The sequence below is a fragment of the Bombyx mandarina genome, chromosome 22 (assembly GCF_030267445.1).
Source record: "Bombyx mandarina strain Sakado chromosome 22, ASM3026744v2".
Taxonomy (NCBI): Eukaryota; Metazoa; Arthropoda; class Insecta; order Lepidoptera; family Bombycidae; genus Bombyx; species Bombyx mandarina.
In genome coordinates this window covers 6,683,697-6,697,484 of record NC_143228.1, presented here as the reverse complement: position 1 = coordinate 6,697,484, position 13,788 = coordinate 6,683,697, and the positions used below count along the sequence as shown (strand labels likewise).

The 13,788-nt window shown below is 32.2% G+C and overlaps 1 protein-coding gene across 1 annotated transcript in view; it reads right to left on the bottom strand.

Moving 5' to 3' along the window:
- Window positions 1–13,447, bottom strand: part of Elovl7 (ELOVL fatty acid elongase 7) — a 51,381-nt gene extending 37,934 nt beyond the window's left edge. Inside the window, exon 1 of the mRNA XM_028171724.2 lies at window positions 13,267–13,447. The gene's annotated coding sequence lies outside the window, so the exon portion shown is untranslated. The remainder of the gene's footprint in view (window positions 1–13,266) is intronic.
- Window positions 13,448–13,788: the final 341 nt, after the last annotated feature.

The window sequence follows — 13,788 nt, the reverse complement described above, 5'->3', positions numbered from 1 at the left end:
ACAGAAGTGAACCAAACAAATTCTATTTCTAAGTTTGTCACATAGATTATCCTTGTCTGGTATAATATAAATAAGGTGTAATTCCATTGATAAAAAAGAATAACAATTGTTTCCGCTGTTGCTGCTGTTTAAGTCCTCTGAACAGTTTCTACGTCACCGCATTAATTGCATGAACGGTAAAACAAAAGAACAATAACGGCAACCTGGGATTTGTAATCGTCGCAGTAGATACAATGCTCGCGGACTTAGTAGGAAGCAAATAAAACGAATCTAATGGGTTTGTATTTTTTCGATTTAGTTGAACTATTTTATTATTGTATTGAGTAATGTGTACGTTAGCAATTTATAAACGACCGCACGACCATTAATCATATACTTAGGTAAACAAAGAAGTTCAAACTTTTCGTGTAAAGTAACATTTGTAGTAATATATTTGAAAGATTATGTACGTACGAGTCATAGTGGCCCAAATTATAAGAGGCCCAGTGTACTAATATTGAGAGATGCGACTATACAAGTGTTCAAATTAGGCAGGTAGACATCATTAGAAAATGACATAGGTTATTTTCACATGTTCAAAAATGAAATCAAGCACGAAAGCATTACATCGCGTAATGTAAATGAAGCCCGCCACATTTGTGTAATTATGGGCTACACATGACAGAAATAGGCAGGGTGGTGGCCTATTTCTGTAGTAAGCTAATATATAATATATTTCTAATATATAATATATTTCTGATTATAATAATATAATATATTTCTGAGTAAAAGTAGTAAAACATTTCTCCTTTTGTCTGCGCTCTTAAAAAACGTACAATTTATATTTATTCTTTCCTTTGAAGACTGAGGTTTATCCAGCTCATCTAACTATAAGTTGGTAGTCTTGCGACACTATATTGTAATATTTGCGAATTTTATTTAACAGTTACATTGTAATTTATTAATCGTCACGAAGGTAGAAACAACAATAGACTTAAACTTTAGCCTACATTTTTAGCATAAAGCACTTGTTCCACCAAATTACTTTAATTATTCCAACGTTGTTATTAAAATATACAGAAAAAGGTTTTTTTTTTATTTACAATTTTAAACTTAATTCACGCAACTCACTATTCACGTAAATCAAAGTCGTCATTGTGTTTATTTCATTTGGAATTCATTTGAATGGAAAACAAATTTAATTAAATAAAATAAATAAAATTAACGTAATCTGCTTTGTTTTTGGGTTTTGTTTATTGCTTAGACGTGCATACAAGCGCACAGTCCACCTGGTGTTGTGTGTTTACCGGAGCTCATAGAATTTAACAACGTAAATGCCGCCACCCACTTTGATACAGGAGTTCCAAGTCTCAGTTCTATACATAGTACAACGCATTGCTGCGTCACTCTTCAAACCACAACGCATTACTGCTTCTACTGCGGCAAGATGGTAGTAGCTGCTCGTGCGGGCTCACGAGACGCCCTATGACCAGTAATTATTATTCTTAGTGTATTTCTTAAAGAGTACTTTTTATAAATAGTGAAAGACAAGATAAAACAAAACTGTCAGTCATAAGGACTGCCGATGGAAGTAAAAACTTATCTATACTTCAATACTAATATTATAAAGAGGTAAGATTTGTTTGTTTGTTTGTATTGAATACACTCTGAAACTACTGAACCGATTTGAAAAGTTCTTTCACTGTTTGGAAGCTACACTATTCGCGAGTGACATAGGCTATAATCTTTTTTGAAAAAAAAATTAGGGATCTTCACTAAAACTCCAATAATGTAACCCAAGGTGTAAAAAAATTACCTAAAATATTCTTTAAATCGCGTGCCCTGCGAAAACTATTGATCATAGAATAAAATAATGTACTACGACTTTGTAGAACACATTATTATCTACAAAAAACGTTGCGACAGTATATGTCTAAATATTATAGTTATGCCGCAATAAATGTTCTTTTACTTAAAAAAAATAAAACAACGTCGTTGAAAGTTTTGTTAAAGACCCCGAGCGGAGCCGGAGCGGACCGCTAGTTACTTATAATTTTAGTATTAAATTTTGAAGTTTCATAATGTTTAAATTAAAAACATCGACATCTATTTGGTTTTCACATCTATTGACACGCCGAGCAACAATTATAATAACAAACACGTTTAAATGGTTTATTTTTGTTATAATACGGGCTGTATCGGCAAGGTCATGAAAAAATATAAATACAATTTAATTGAAATAACAATGAATATACACATTAAACTTTTAACTAAATCTATTGAATTTTACTTGCAAATAAACTTGACTTGTAAATACACAGCACAAATGCTGCACAATATGTCACCTGTATAGTTACAGATATACTACTATTACGCATGTTAGTGACGCGACTTACAAGATGTTATAGTCACAGACACAGACACAGACATAGTCTACGATATACGGTATACGTAACACTAGCATATCGGTGACGAGAACCCATGAGGTTTTCCCTTACCAAAACGCTCAACGCGGCTAAAGAAGTTTTTATTTCAGTAATGTAATGTTGTTTTTGCAATACCTAAACATTGAAATCCGACAACAATTAATGAAAAAGAAAACAATTTCAACTAAAGTAATTTTTTTTTATTGCTTAGGTTGTATTACTTAATTTTTGTATTACTTACGACAAGAACCTCAGGGTTTGCTTACCATTTTCTATATGTACAGAAAATTAATTTATTAATTATTATTGTTTAAATTCAAACATTTAAAGTCTGACACAACTACAACTTTTGTAAAACAAAATGAAAACGTGAATTCTTCAAATACATACCACATTAAAATAATAATTCTCATGGCTTCCTTTTGAACTATGAGCGTATATTTTTTTAATTGGTAAATCACTGGAATATATTAAGCATGCCAACTGTCAAATAATTGTGTAACTCTATTAATTTTTATAGAATAAATCACCGAATGCTTGACGCATATAAATTTAAGTTAATGAGAAGGTTTTGTCTTTGTTTATGTAAGCCTACTGTTATTATTACGACCTCTTAACATGACAATGTGACGGATTCAATGTGAGTCAACAAGGTAGTTTTATAATGGCAATTTATTATCATATTAACATGTACACATTTAAAATTGAATTTGAATCTTTAAATTAAGCTACAAATTTCCAAGATGGCTTTAATCAAATAAAATAATTTGCTTTAATTCCGTAATAAAAGTAGCTATCATTGTCTTAGATTTGGTATATGAACATCTAACTTAAAATATGCAGTTTGGAAGTCTTTTTTAAAATGAAATAATGGCATATAATCCTAAACGATTTTAGTATAGTAATATAATACAGTATGTTTTTATTAAGAATTATAAAAAAAAATCGAAATTAATACCACTAAGATTTGCAGCCTGCGAACATCATATAACTAATGAATGATTTCGAGAACGTTCTAAGGCGCCCCGGTACAACAGACCTAGGCAGTTTTTAGTTGCAACATCACTTAATAGCTACGGCAGTTGCGAGAGGCGAGGACTTAGATATTGCTTGCGACACTCCAGGCTGTGGCACTTGACATAGACAATCGGTCGCCTGGCAGCATGCGCCGAACTAAGCAAGTTCAATGTCACACCTACTTCCTGCCCACGGTTTGACCGTGACCACAGTCGGACTTTCCACTACACATATTTAAATTTTAAATTTTGTTTGCCAAAAATTATTATTAGCAAATCATTTTGTAACCAGAAAATCATTGATTCTGCTACCCACACTAGACTCCGCGTATATTACGGTAAAGGAAACGGACACATTCCACGTCTCGCGCATTACTTAATACCTGCCCTTAAGGTTTGTTATCATCTACATTATTTTATCCGCTTTGTCTGGCTTAAGTGATAACTCCAATACTTGCAGAATTTTTTTTTATTGCTTAAATGGGTGGACGAGCTCACATCCCACCTGGTGTTAAGTGGTTACTGGAGCCCATAGACATCTGCAACGTAAATGTGCCACCCACCTTGAGATAGAAGTTCTAAGGTCTCAGTATAGTTATAACGGCTACCCCACCCTTCAAACCATTACTGCTTCACGGTAGAAATAGGCAGGGCGGTGGTACCTACCCGTCCGGACTCACAAGATATTCTACCACCAGTAAATCACAAGTTCATTGTGATTGTAAATTCCGTGCGACCTTCAAACGCAGAAAATATTTTCCTCATATTTCCATTCAGTAGGAATGCATGCCCATGTATCGCAGTAATAATTTACATTAATTACCGTTTTGTGTCATTACAATTAAATGTAGTGTAATGTAGATTTTCTTTGTAAGACCTATTGGCTACAAACTGGCTTCAAATCTATCTACGAAAATTATATCAGATTTGTATGTTTATTTTACAACTAGAGGCCCGCACCAGCTCCGTCCGGGTCTTTACCAAAAATTTCAAAGATATTTGACGTTGTTTTATTTAAAAAAATAAAAGAACACTTATTCCGGCATAACTATAATAGTTACACATATGCTGTTCCGATACTTTTTGTAAATAATAATGTGTTCTACAAAGTCGTAGTACATTATTTTATTCTATCATTAATAGTTTTCGCAGGGCACGCGATGTAAAGAATATTTTAGGTAATTTTTTTACACCTTGGGTTACATTATTGGAGTTTTAGTAAGGATCCCTAATTTTTTTCAAAATAGATTATAGCCTATGTCACTCGGGAACAGTGTAGCTTCCAAACAGTGAAATAATTTTTCAAATCGGTTCACTAGTTTTGGAGCCTATTCAATACAAACAAACAAACAAATCATTCCTCTTTATAATATTACTAGCGACCCGCCCTCGCTTCGCTTCGGAAACATTAAAACACACATGAAACCAAAAAAATTAAATAATTTTTTTTTTTTAAAAAGTAGCCTATGTTCATCAGGGACAATGTCGGCTTCTAATGGAAAAATAATTTTTCAAATCGGTCCAGTAGTTTCGGAGCCTATTCGAAACAAACAAACAAACAAATCTTTCCTCTTTATAATATTAGTATAGATTAGTATAGAAAACTGCATTTATGCTTCAATCTTGAAAGCTTAGGCTTTAACTTAGACACGGCCTGCTTCCTTATCACAACAAAATCAATTCGATTGAAAAGGTCAATCGATTTGTCTTATTTGCGAAATTACATTTATACATATAAATGCCAAGATTATTATCAACTTACAAATATTAAACCATTGATCACCTGACAGTATCAAGCGATCGTTGAAGCAAGTCTGTTAGTGTCGAAGTTGTTATGACATTTTAATAGTGCAAGATATATAGAAAAATTTACTTAACTCATAAACAAAATGTAAAGTTGTACATTTGCTGCTTTTCAATGTGTATATCCATTATGTAAACAGTTTTCATGCGTTAAAAACTTTTTAATGGAAAAGAGTCACTGCTCTATGCGCAGGTTTTTCAAACGTTGGTTGAAAGCGATCATGCTCTCCGCCGCCCATGGAAGTGACAAACCTCTCATAAAATCTTCGATTGTTGGGAATTTATAGAGCTTATATTATACGGGATCCGAACTGAATGAGAAGCCGACTTCTTGATGATTTTCATATAACCTCATCAAAAAACATCCTAAAATCTGTCCTATGTTTAACAGCACAACATTCAAAATTTTAATTTACAACGAACGTTTTTAATTAATACCAACCCGGTTTATCTAGAATAATAACAATGAATTCAAATTATATACATATATCATATCTCACCAAATAACATTCACGGGCCAAACAGTTTAAGGTCGATTCCGGAACACAATCAATATTATTACGACGTCTTAGCTATTCACGAAGCCCTGAATTTATGTTATTAGGTATATTTAATAAGCCCACGTAATTTAAAACAATAAATTACGAAACTTTGGTAGCCTTGTACCTGCCATTGAGATGAAATGCTAAGGATATTAGTTTAAAATATGTATTTTGGTCAATGTTTTTTATACTAAAGTTAGCAAATTATATTCGCACGTAACTAAACTAATTAGAAAGCTTAACCAATCTAATTATAATGTATAACGTACTTTTAATGAGCCCAAATGGATTTATGTGGTACAATTAACATTAACCTTACATTAATTATCTTTTGATAAAGATGTCCGTTAACATTTCATTAAATTAATTTAAAACCGAACAATTTTATAACATACCCTTAAAACGTTCTGATTAGAGCTCATTTTATAAATTAATTGGATTAACATAATTTAAATAAATCCTTCCTGAGAAAACGAAAAAGGAAACTAGTTCTTTTTTCAAAGAAGTTTTAAAAGAACTAGGGCGCAACAACTTTATTTATTAGACTTCAAAAATACTTAATTTAATAAATGGTGTAAATTAAATGGTTACTTAAAATGCATTCTCTCTAAATTCGTTATATTCAAAATGTGACAGTCGCATTAAGGGGTATAGCAGACGTACCGCTTGAATCTGATATTTAAATTTTCTATAAACAATTGATAATTTGATTGTAAAGTAATCAAGTTACGTTCCATCCAACTTAAAATAAGCTGAACCCTCTCAGTCGAATGATTAATGGTATGCGTGTACCTCCTAGAGGTTAAATAGAGCCCCATTACATTGTATCTTATTGCATATTATTGAAAGAATGAAAAAAAAAAAACTTCAAAAAAAAAATTTAACAACATTAAAAAGCTTTGGTAAAAAATACTAGCATACATTAGTATGTACTATTGTTCTCCCAAAAAAAAATACTTTTTCTTTTTTTGTTGCCTTTGCTGACAAACGAGCATACGACCCACCTGATAGTATATCGTCACTGTCTCTCGTAGACGACAGCAATGCCAGAGACACAGCCAAGCCGCTGCCTACTGCTGAGGAGTGCAGAAAGACATGTCATAGCGATCGGGAAACACCATGGAGAGCCATTCGAGAGCCTGGCAAAAAAGTTCTCTGGAAGCCCAGCGGGTCCAGATAGTATTTTGGACATCAACTACGCAAATACCGCTACCTACTTTGAGATATGAATTCTAAGTCTCAGCTTTTTTACAATACAACGGCTTCCCTTCAAACCGAGATAGCAGGGTGGTGGTACCTACCCGTGCGGGCTCACAGGAAGCTCTACCACCAGTAATTACATACCGTTACGTATATTCACCATGGAAGTAATTCGTCAAGATTTGGCAATTACGTATTTCATTAGGAAAATTGGTACCGGCTTGCGAGATTCGAACACCGGCACATTCGCATCGCTCGATATGAATGCACCGGACATCTTATCCCGCAGGCCACGATGACTACAAAATGGATGAATCCACTTTAGTTTGGATGAGCTCTACTTCAGTGAATGAAGGTGCGATAGTATAAAAGAAATGTAGATGTCATCTCGTGCAATCTGCCTGGAAAATACGGTAGCAAGACAGCGACATCAGAAGTCGAAAGGCGATGTCGATTATCGAAAATACTCTCCTGTATGGAGTTAAGTCGAAATAACCATAAACCAGTATTTCAAACAACTTGTAATAATATGCTATGCAATAACATATGGAACATATAACATATTCTATGCAAAATAAAATATGAAAAAAAAAAAAAATTACAAACGCCTAATTATCATCCTAATACCCGAAAATTGATATTAATGATTTAATAATAATAGTTTGATTCGGTGTTGTAATTAATTTTACAGAACAATCTATGAACATATTCAGGTATACATACAAACTTGGATTGTTGTACAACATAATTTTTGTTAGAATTTTGACCACAAAAGAACTAATAAATCCAGTTTTCTATTAATTGCCAAACTAGACACTATTAAAAATAATTGTATCAAATTCTTAAACCTATTTAATTATACAACTTTTCCAAATTACATAAAAATGTGTGGTAGACATTTTTTTAAACCGCAACTACCGATTTACTTTAAAAATGAATTCCGAATAAATTTGCAATAATCAAAAATTGAAGAATTTTTAGTAAGATCATTTAAATATTCCTTGAGATAGATAATAATGCAAATATTAATTCATTGTATAAATCGAAATGAATTGATGAGAGCTTATTAGTTCTAAAAATACACCAAAGTACGACCTCGATGATAGTGACCATCTTGTGACTGATAATGCAAGGCTGAACGTAAATAAAATCTCGAAATAATATTTTAATGGGCTCTTGTTATTATGAACTGTCTAGTATCTACGTTTATGAGGAAATTATTTTCAAAGGACAATGCCCATTTTCTTAGGGCGTTTGGGCCCCTAAAAAAAGTTATCGGGTCATGATGGTTTTAACTTAATTTGATAGACAAACAAATATCGTCTTATATTCAGAAAACGATTTTTATATTCTCTCCCAGATTTAAGAGAAATCTGTTTTTTTCTGCAGCTAAAATTAAGTTGTTCATTGTTTTCTTCGAAATCAATAATCGCTCTCATCATTATTTACAGTATTAAATAAGTTAATTGTGGTTAATGTTGCTAGAAATAAGCCCTTACGTACATTTTATTATTATTATATCCTCATAATAATAATAAAATGAAATGAAAATCCGGAAGCCGACAACGATATTGTTGTTGTTGTTTTTAAATTCGCCAATAAGCAGGCAAAGAGCGTAGCCTATACAGCCTAGTCTGTCGTAGTTATATTTTTTTATGTCAATAAAAAGCCGGTGTATCTCTTTTTATTGCTTTTTGGGAGTTTTGACGACAACTCGATGAATAGCTCATTGAGTGAGCATGAATTTCCGCAGACCTTTTATCTTGAAAAAAAAAACCATCACTGCTATGTTAGCCACAGTTTTATTCCAATGCCTCAATAATCGTTGTTCACGATTATTGACGTTTAATACACAAAACAACGCCCAATTTATATAGTATACATCACAATAAACTATTAAAAAAACATTAAAATAAAACTTCAAGTGACGCTTCACTCAGGTTGCTGCCAAAACTCTCTGATCATATATAATAAGAATAGAGTAATGGTAGGCCGTTGAGATTTTTACTAATGGAATCATTAATATCTAAAAATATTAAATAAATTAACTCATGGTTTTAAGTAATAATTATTATTACAATATATAAATATTGAATTGAACAAAAATAAACTAAAAAGTCTGTGAATTATAACCATTAGCTATTTTTTTTATTTGTTGTTCAAGTCACAGACAACTCTTTCCTTTGGCAGCTTATAGGTTTACTATAAGGCTTTATGGGCTAAGCCCTCTGCCTATTGGCGAATTTAAAAACTATGACACTCAGTTTTAGGATGTTATCAAATAAGTAATTTATTTTTTTGTAAAACAATGCCAGGTTTGAAGAAATGTTGATACATAAACTAAACAACGTAAAAAAATAAGGCATAGTTTTTCAAGTACCTATAGTTTTGACATAAAGTTGGCCCACTTTTGGGCATTGTCCTTTGCTATTATTTCCGGTCAAAATCAATGTACGTATTTTTATCTATCTATCTATCTATCTATATATATATATATATATAAATGAATTGCTGTTCGTTAGTCTCGCTAAAACTCGAGAACGGCGGACCGATTTGGCTAATTTTGGTCTTGAATTATTCGTGGAAGTCCAGAGAAGGTTTAAAAGGTGAAAAAATATGATAATGCTCGAAATTATATAAAAACAAACAATTTTGTTTTTCCTTTTTAAGTTTATTTTATAAAAAAGTTTAGGTTTTTTATTAATCGATTGAGGCACTACGAAGTCTGCCGGGTCAGCCAGTTTAATATAAAAATAATGCCCATCTCTCAAATTAGTCCTGAATTCGTTCACACGGTACTCGCGTTCACGGCTCATTTGTTGTGAAGTCGTTACAGGAGTCCATAGACATAATCATGTCATCACACACATTAAAACGTGGGTTAAAGTCTTAATTAAACTATTCAAACCGAAACGCATGACTGCATCGCGCAATAGGTAGATTAGTGATACCTGCTACTGCGAGTGTATAATATGCCCTGCAACCAGTCTCAATGTTTCATACAGATATTTGACGTTCGGTATTTGGATGTACATACATTTTTTGTTTCGTACATTTTTCCGCTACCCATAACATGAAAAAATATTGCCTTGAAGGCGGAACTACTTTTTTGTTTTTAATAGCTCTTGAAGTACCTTGAAGTACCGACCACCGTTTAATCTTTTATTGCAAATAAAATAAGGCAATTATTAGTATAATTTTGAATATTTTTCATTGAATTACGTAAATTTATACACATACTATCACCATTTTGTTTCCGCGGTATTTTTGAAACGTCGAACTTTCAATAAAACTTATATTGTTAGAGGACTTTTCGGCTGGAACGCGGGGAGTGAAGTTGGGTGATTTGTTTTATTTTGTCTATTTAGTGTTTCTTCAGGTTTAAATGTGTAATAAAGGTGTTTAATAAACTGTTTATTATCTGCGAATGTGCAACAATATGGGAAAGAGAAACAAAGCCGCTGGACGTAACTTCTCGGGATCATCTTGCGGGATACAATAGTTGAGGCAAATTAGACTCCTCGAAGAGCAAATTCTATGCCCCGAAGGAGTTACAATTTTATCAGCTCAAACAATTTAGTCTACTTTATTGTGCTTTTGGGCCTGAGTGATGATTTTAACACTGAAGGGTAGCCAAAATATATCGAAGTGCGATGTGGTCCCACCACTTTTTGTTATCGATGATATAAGCCCATCGAATAAGAATTTACTGGATTCCGGCTATCGGCAGCCATTTTTACGATTTTTTTTGACCAGATTTGACCAATGGCCAATTTGACCTGATGCTTTTCATGTTGTAACATTTGAGGTTGACTGTATAACGGATTTTAAAAAATATGTCAGAATTCTTAAATAGTTACTAATAAACCCGTATTTGCGAACCTTCCTCACTTCACCTGGCAAATATTTAACAACAGGTGAGTCATGAGCTCATTCACCCATTTATGCAATATAAAACTAAACTAATCTTCCTATAGTGCTTGTCTATTTCCGGATATTGGAATAATAAGGAACTGAATGATGAGTATCAGGAATAATTATTAATAAGCATATCGAAATTTGACTTCGACTTATCTTAACCAATCATCGTAAACATTACAGGACAGGAACAACCTCGGTCTTATTGGTCGTGCACGTTATGCTTGTAGAATCGTGATTTTTTAATTCCTAAATAAATCTACACACACTGTTTCGTTTAGTGCTGTTTCGGTTAAACGCTATTTTATTTGAATAGACTGGCCAGCAAATAGTCCGGATAGACAAAAAGAAAGTCTGAAACAAACGTTACACCAGTCAAAACGAACCATATGAAGCATTTGTTGAAGCATGAAATTCTATCCCCACATAAAAATATATGAAATTGATTGAATCAATGAATGAAGTCGTTGCAGTGCTGATATTGAAAATAAGGGATACACCAATAAATATTAATTATATATTGTTATATATTATATTATATGTTATATATTATATATTGGTAGGCTGAGAATAGTAGCTATTTCGTAAATAACAATACTAATTACTAATATTTAAAAAATATTGTTTTTTATACTTTTTTGTTGTTGTTTCTAATTAGTTGACCATTATTGTTCATACCTTAAAACTGATCTAGATGTTGGTCCGTAATGTAAAATTGAAACTGCACTTGTGCAGTGGGTTTTAAATTATTTTTCTAATAAATGATAAATCGTTGAACATATTGTTGTCCTATTTATTGTTTAATTTCAAAATAAAAACGATTGCGGTGAAGTATCTTACATAATGTCAAGGTACGTTGTTAGTGCTTCTAATTATACGACCACCACTAAATATGTGTGTGTGTCAAATACATGATAGTATGTGTAATGTTGTTTTATTGATTTCGTGTATTATTAATGCATATTTTAAAACTTAATTTTAAAAATATTAGCATTCTGCACTCCTCTATACTCTCTATAAGTGTGTGGATTTTCATACACCACAATCGGTGCAATTTTCGCAAAAAGGTGTACAAAGTTTTTGCATCGCGTATTAATATATAGATTGCTAGATTCCTTGAAATTGTACGCAGCCTTAGGCTTGCCGATATCCAAAACAGTTTATCTGTCTTTCTTCTTTCCTGCGGTGTTATATGTACCAACGTATTTTTATGCTTTCAAACATTTGGTGACGTTATTGAAAGTAGAAATTTATATTATAAAACCATTGATATATTGGGAAATATTATGACTTTTAGTTTTATCGTGGGTGATAATAAAAACACGAAAATAAAGCAAGATAAGGAATTTCACTAGAAACTAAAATGCAAATTATTAGAAGATTAGATGCTGGTAACCGTCAACCTCAAATAGGTGTTGCATTGAATTTGGCAACTTCAACAATTAAGACTATTCTTAACAATAAGGAAAAAATTAATATATCATAAAAAATAAATAAGTATAGAAAATCAGAAAATTTGAAATACCAAAGAGTCTAAATGAAATGAAATGTACAATAATTATAATACAAACATACCGACTTCGAATTTTATCCGTATATTTTGATTTTATTATTAAAATATGCTTCTATATTTGTAAAAATAATTTTATTGTTATAAAAAACATAATTAATAATGTTAATGGTAAAATACCTGACCAATTTTCTAGCCAACTTCCCCTAACCCGATTATTTACATAACGAGATAACCTCGTTCAAGGCTGTTTCATATTACGCCCTGCTTTGATGTAGTGTACTTACTGTATTTATGTTAATACAGTAAGTACACTATACTATAGCAAATATGTTTGCTGAGTGTCAGGTAGAAACGAATAGAACCTACTAGAAAACCGAGGAAAATGCTTTTACAGGATTTGCAAATGACCGAGTGTCGCTAGAGAAAAGTTTTTGCAAAAATTCGTAATAACTGGCGAATTATGACCAAAATTTTAAAAGCAAATAATGAAAGTAATTGGAGGGAATTTTCAATAAATACGATGAATAAGAAAAAAGGACACCAAATAATTGAACACAAATTGAACGGGACACAAAAGAAAATTGTATCTTCTTGACCTAAGCCTGAAGTTTTCCTTTTCTGAAATTTTCATTGGAAAAAAATACTTTGTAAATCAATAGATATCCCTCAACTATTTGAATTTATGCCTTAAAGAAACAGATTCTCTAATAAACTTTTTACTTTAATTTAATTTTACTTAAAAAGCTTACATTTATATCTCTTTAATTTACAAAATATGCGAAAATAAAGAGTTAATTAGCTAAAAGCAAGCACGGGAACGTGTGTTACGACCTGAAATCCGTATATAAACAAATTGCAACAGAACTTACCGGTTCAATTAAATCTCCAACACGGGTATTCACTACGCACTGGTGCAATTCAAGTTATTTATTTAGCAGTTAGTCAGGAGCCAGTAAGGTTAACGACAAGATTTATACCGCGAAGTGTGCGGCGCGTGGGCAAGGCGCGGGTCACTCTGCCACTAGTAATGTTCGCGCGCGCTCAACACACCAGTATATATCACAGCCTTGTCTGACGTCATGCAGCCACCGCGATAAGGGCTCCATCATCAATAGATACTAATAACAACGTGCTTTATCGTTGATTGACCACTTTTTATTTACGCTATACTGGAAGATTACGCAGTAACGTATAATCGGCTCTATTAAGGATATGATGTTTTGAAACATTAGTTTTACTGTTTACAGTAATTTAAATTATAATTGAAATGACATAAATCAATACGAACTACCTGTTATTATATTATGTTTATTTCATTTTATTAATAAGATATAGTAAAAAAAAATTCTTTGGAGACAAAAAAGTATTGATTTCTAGTTATTTTTTTACTA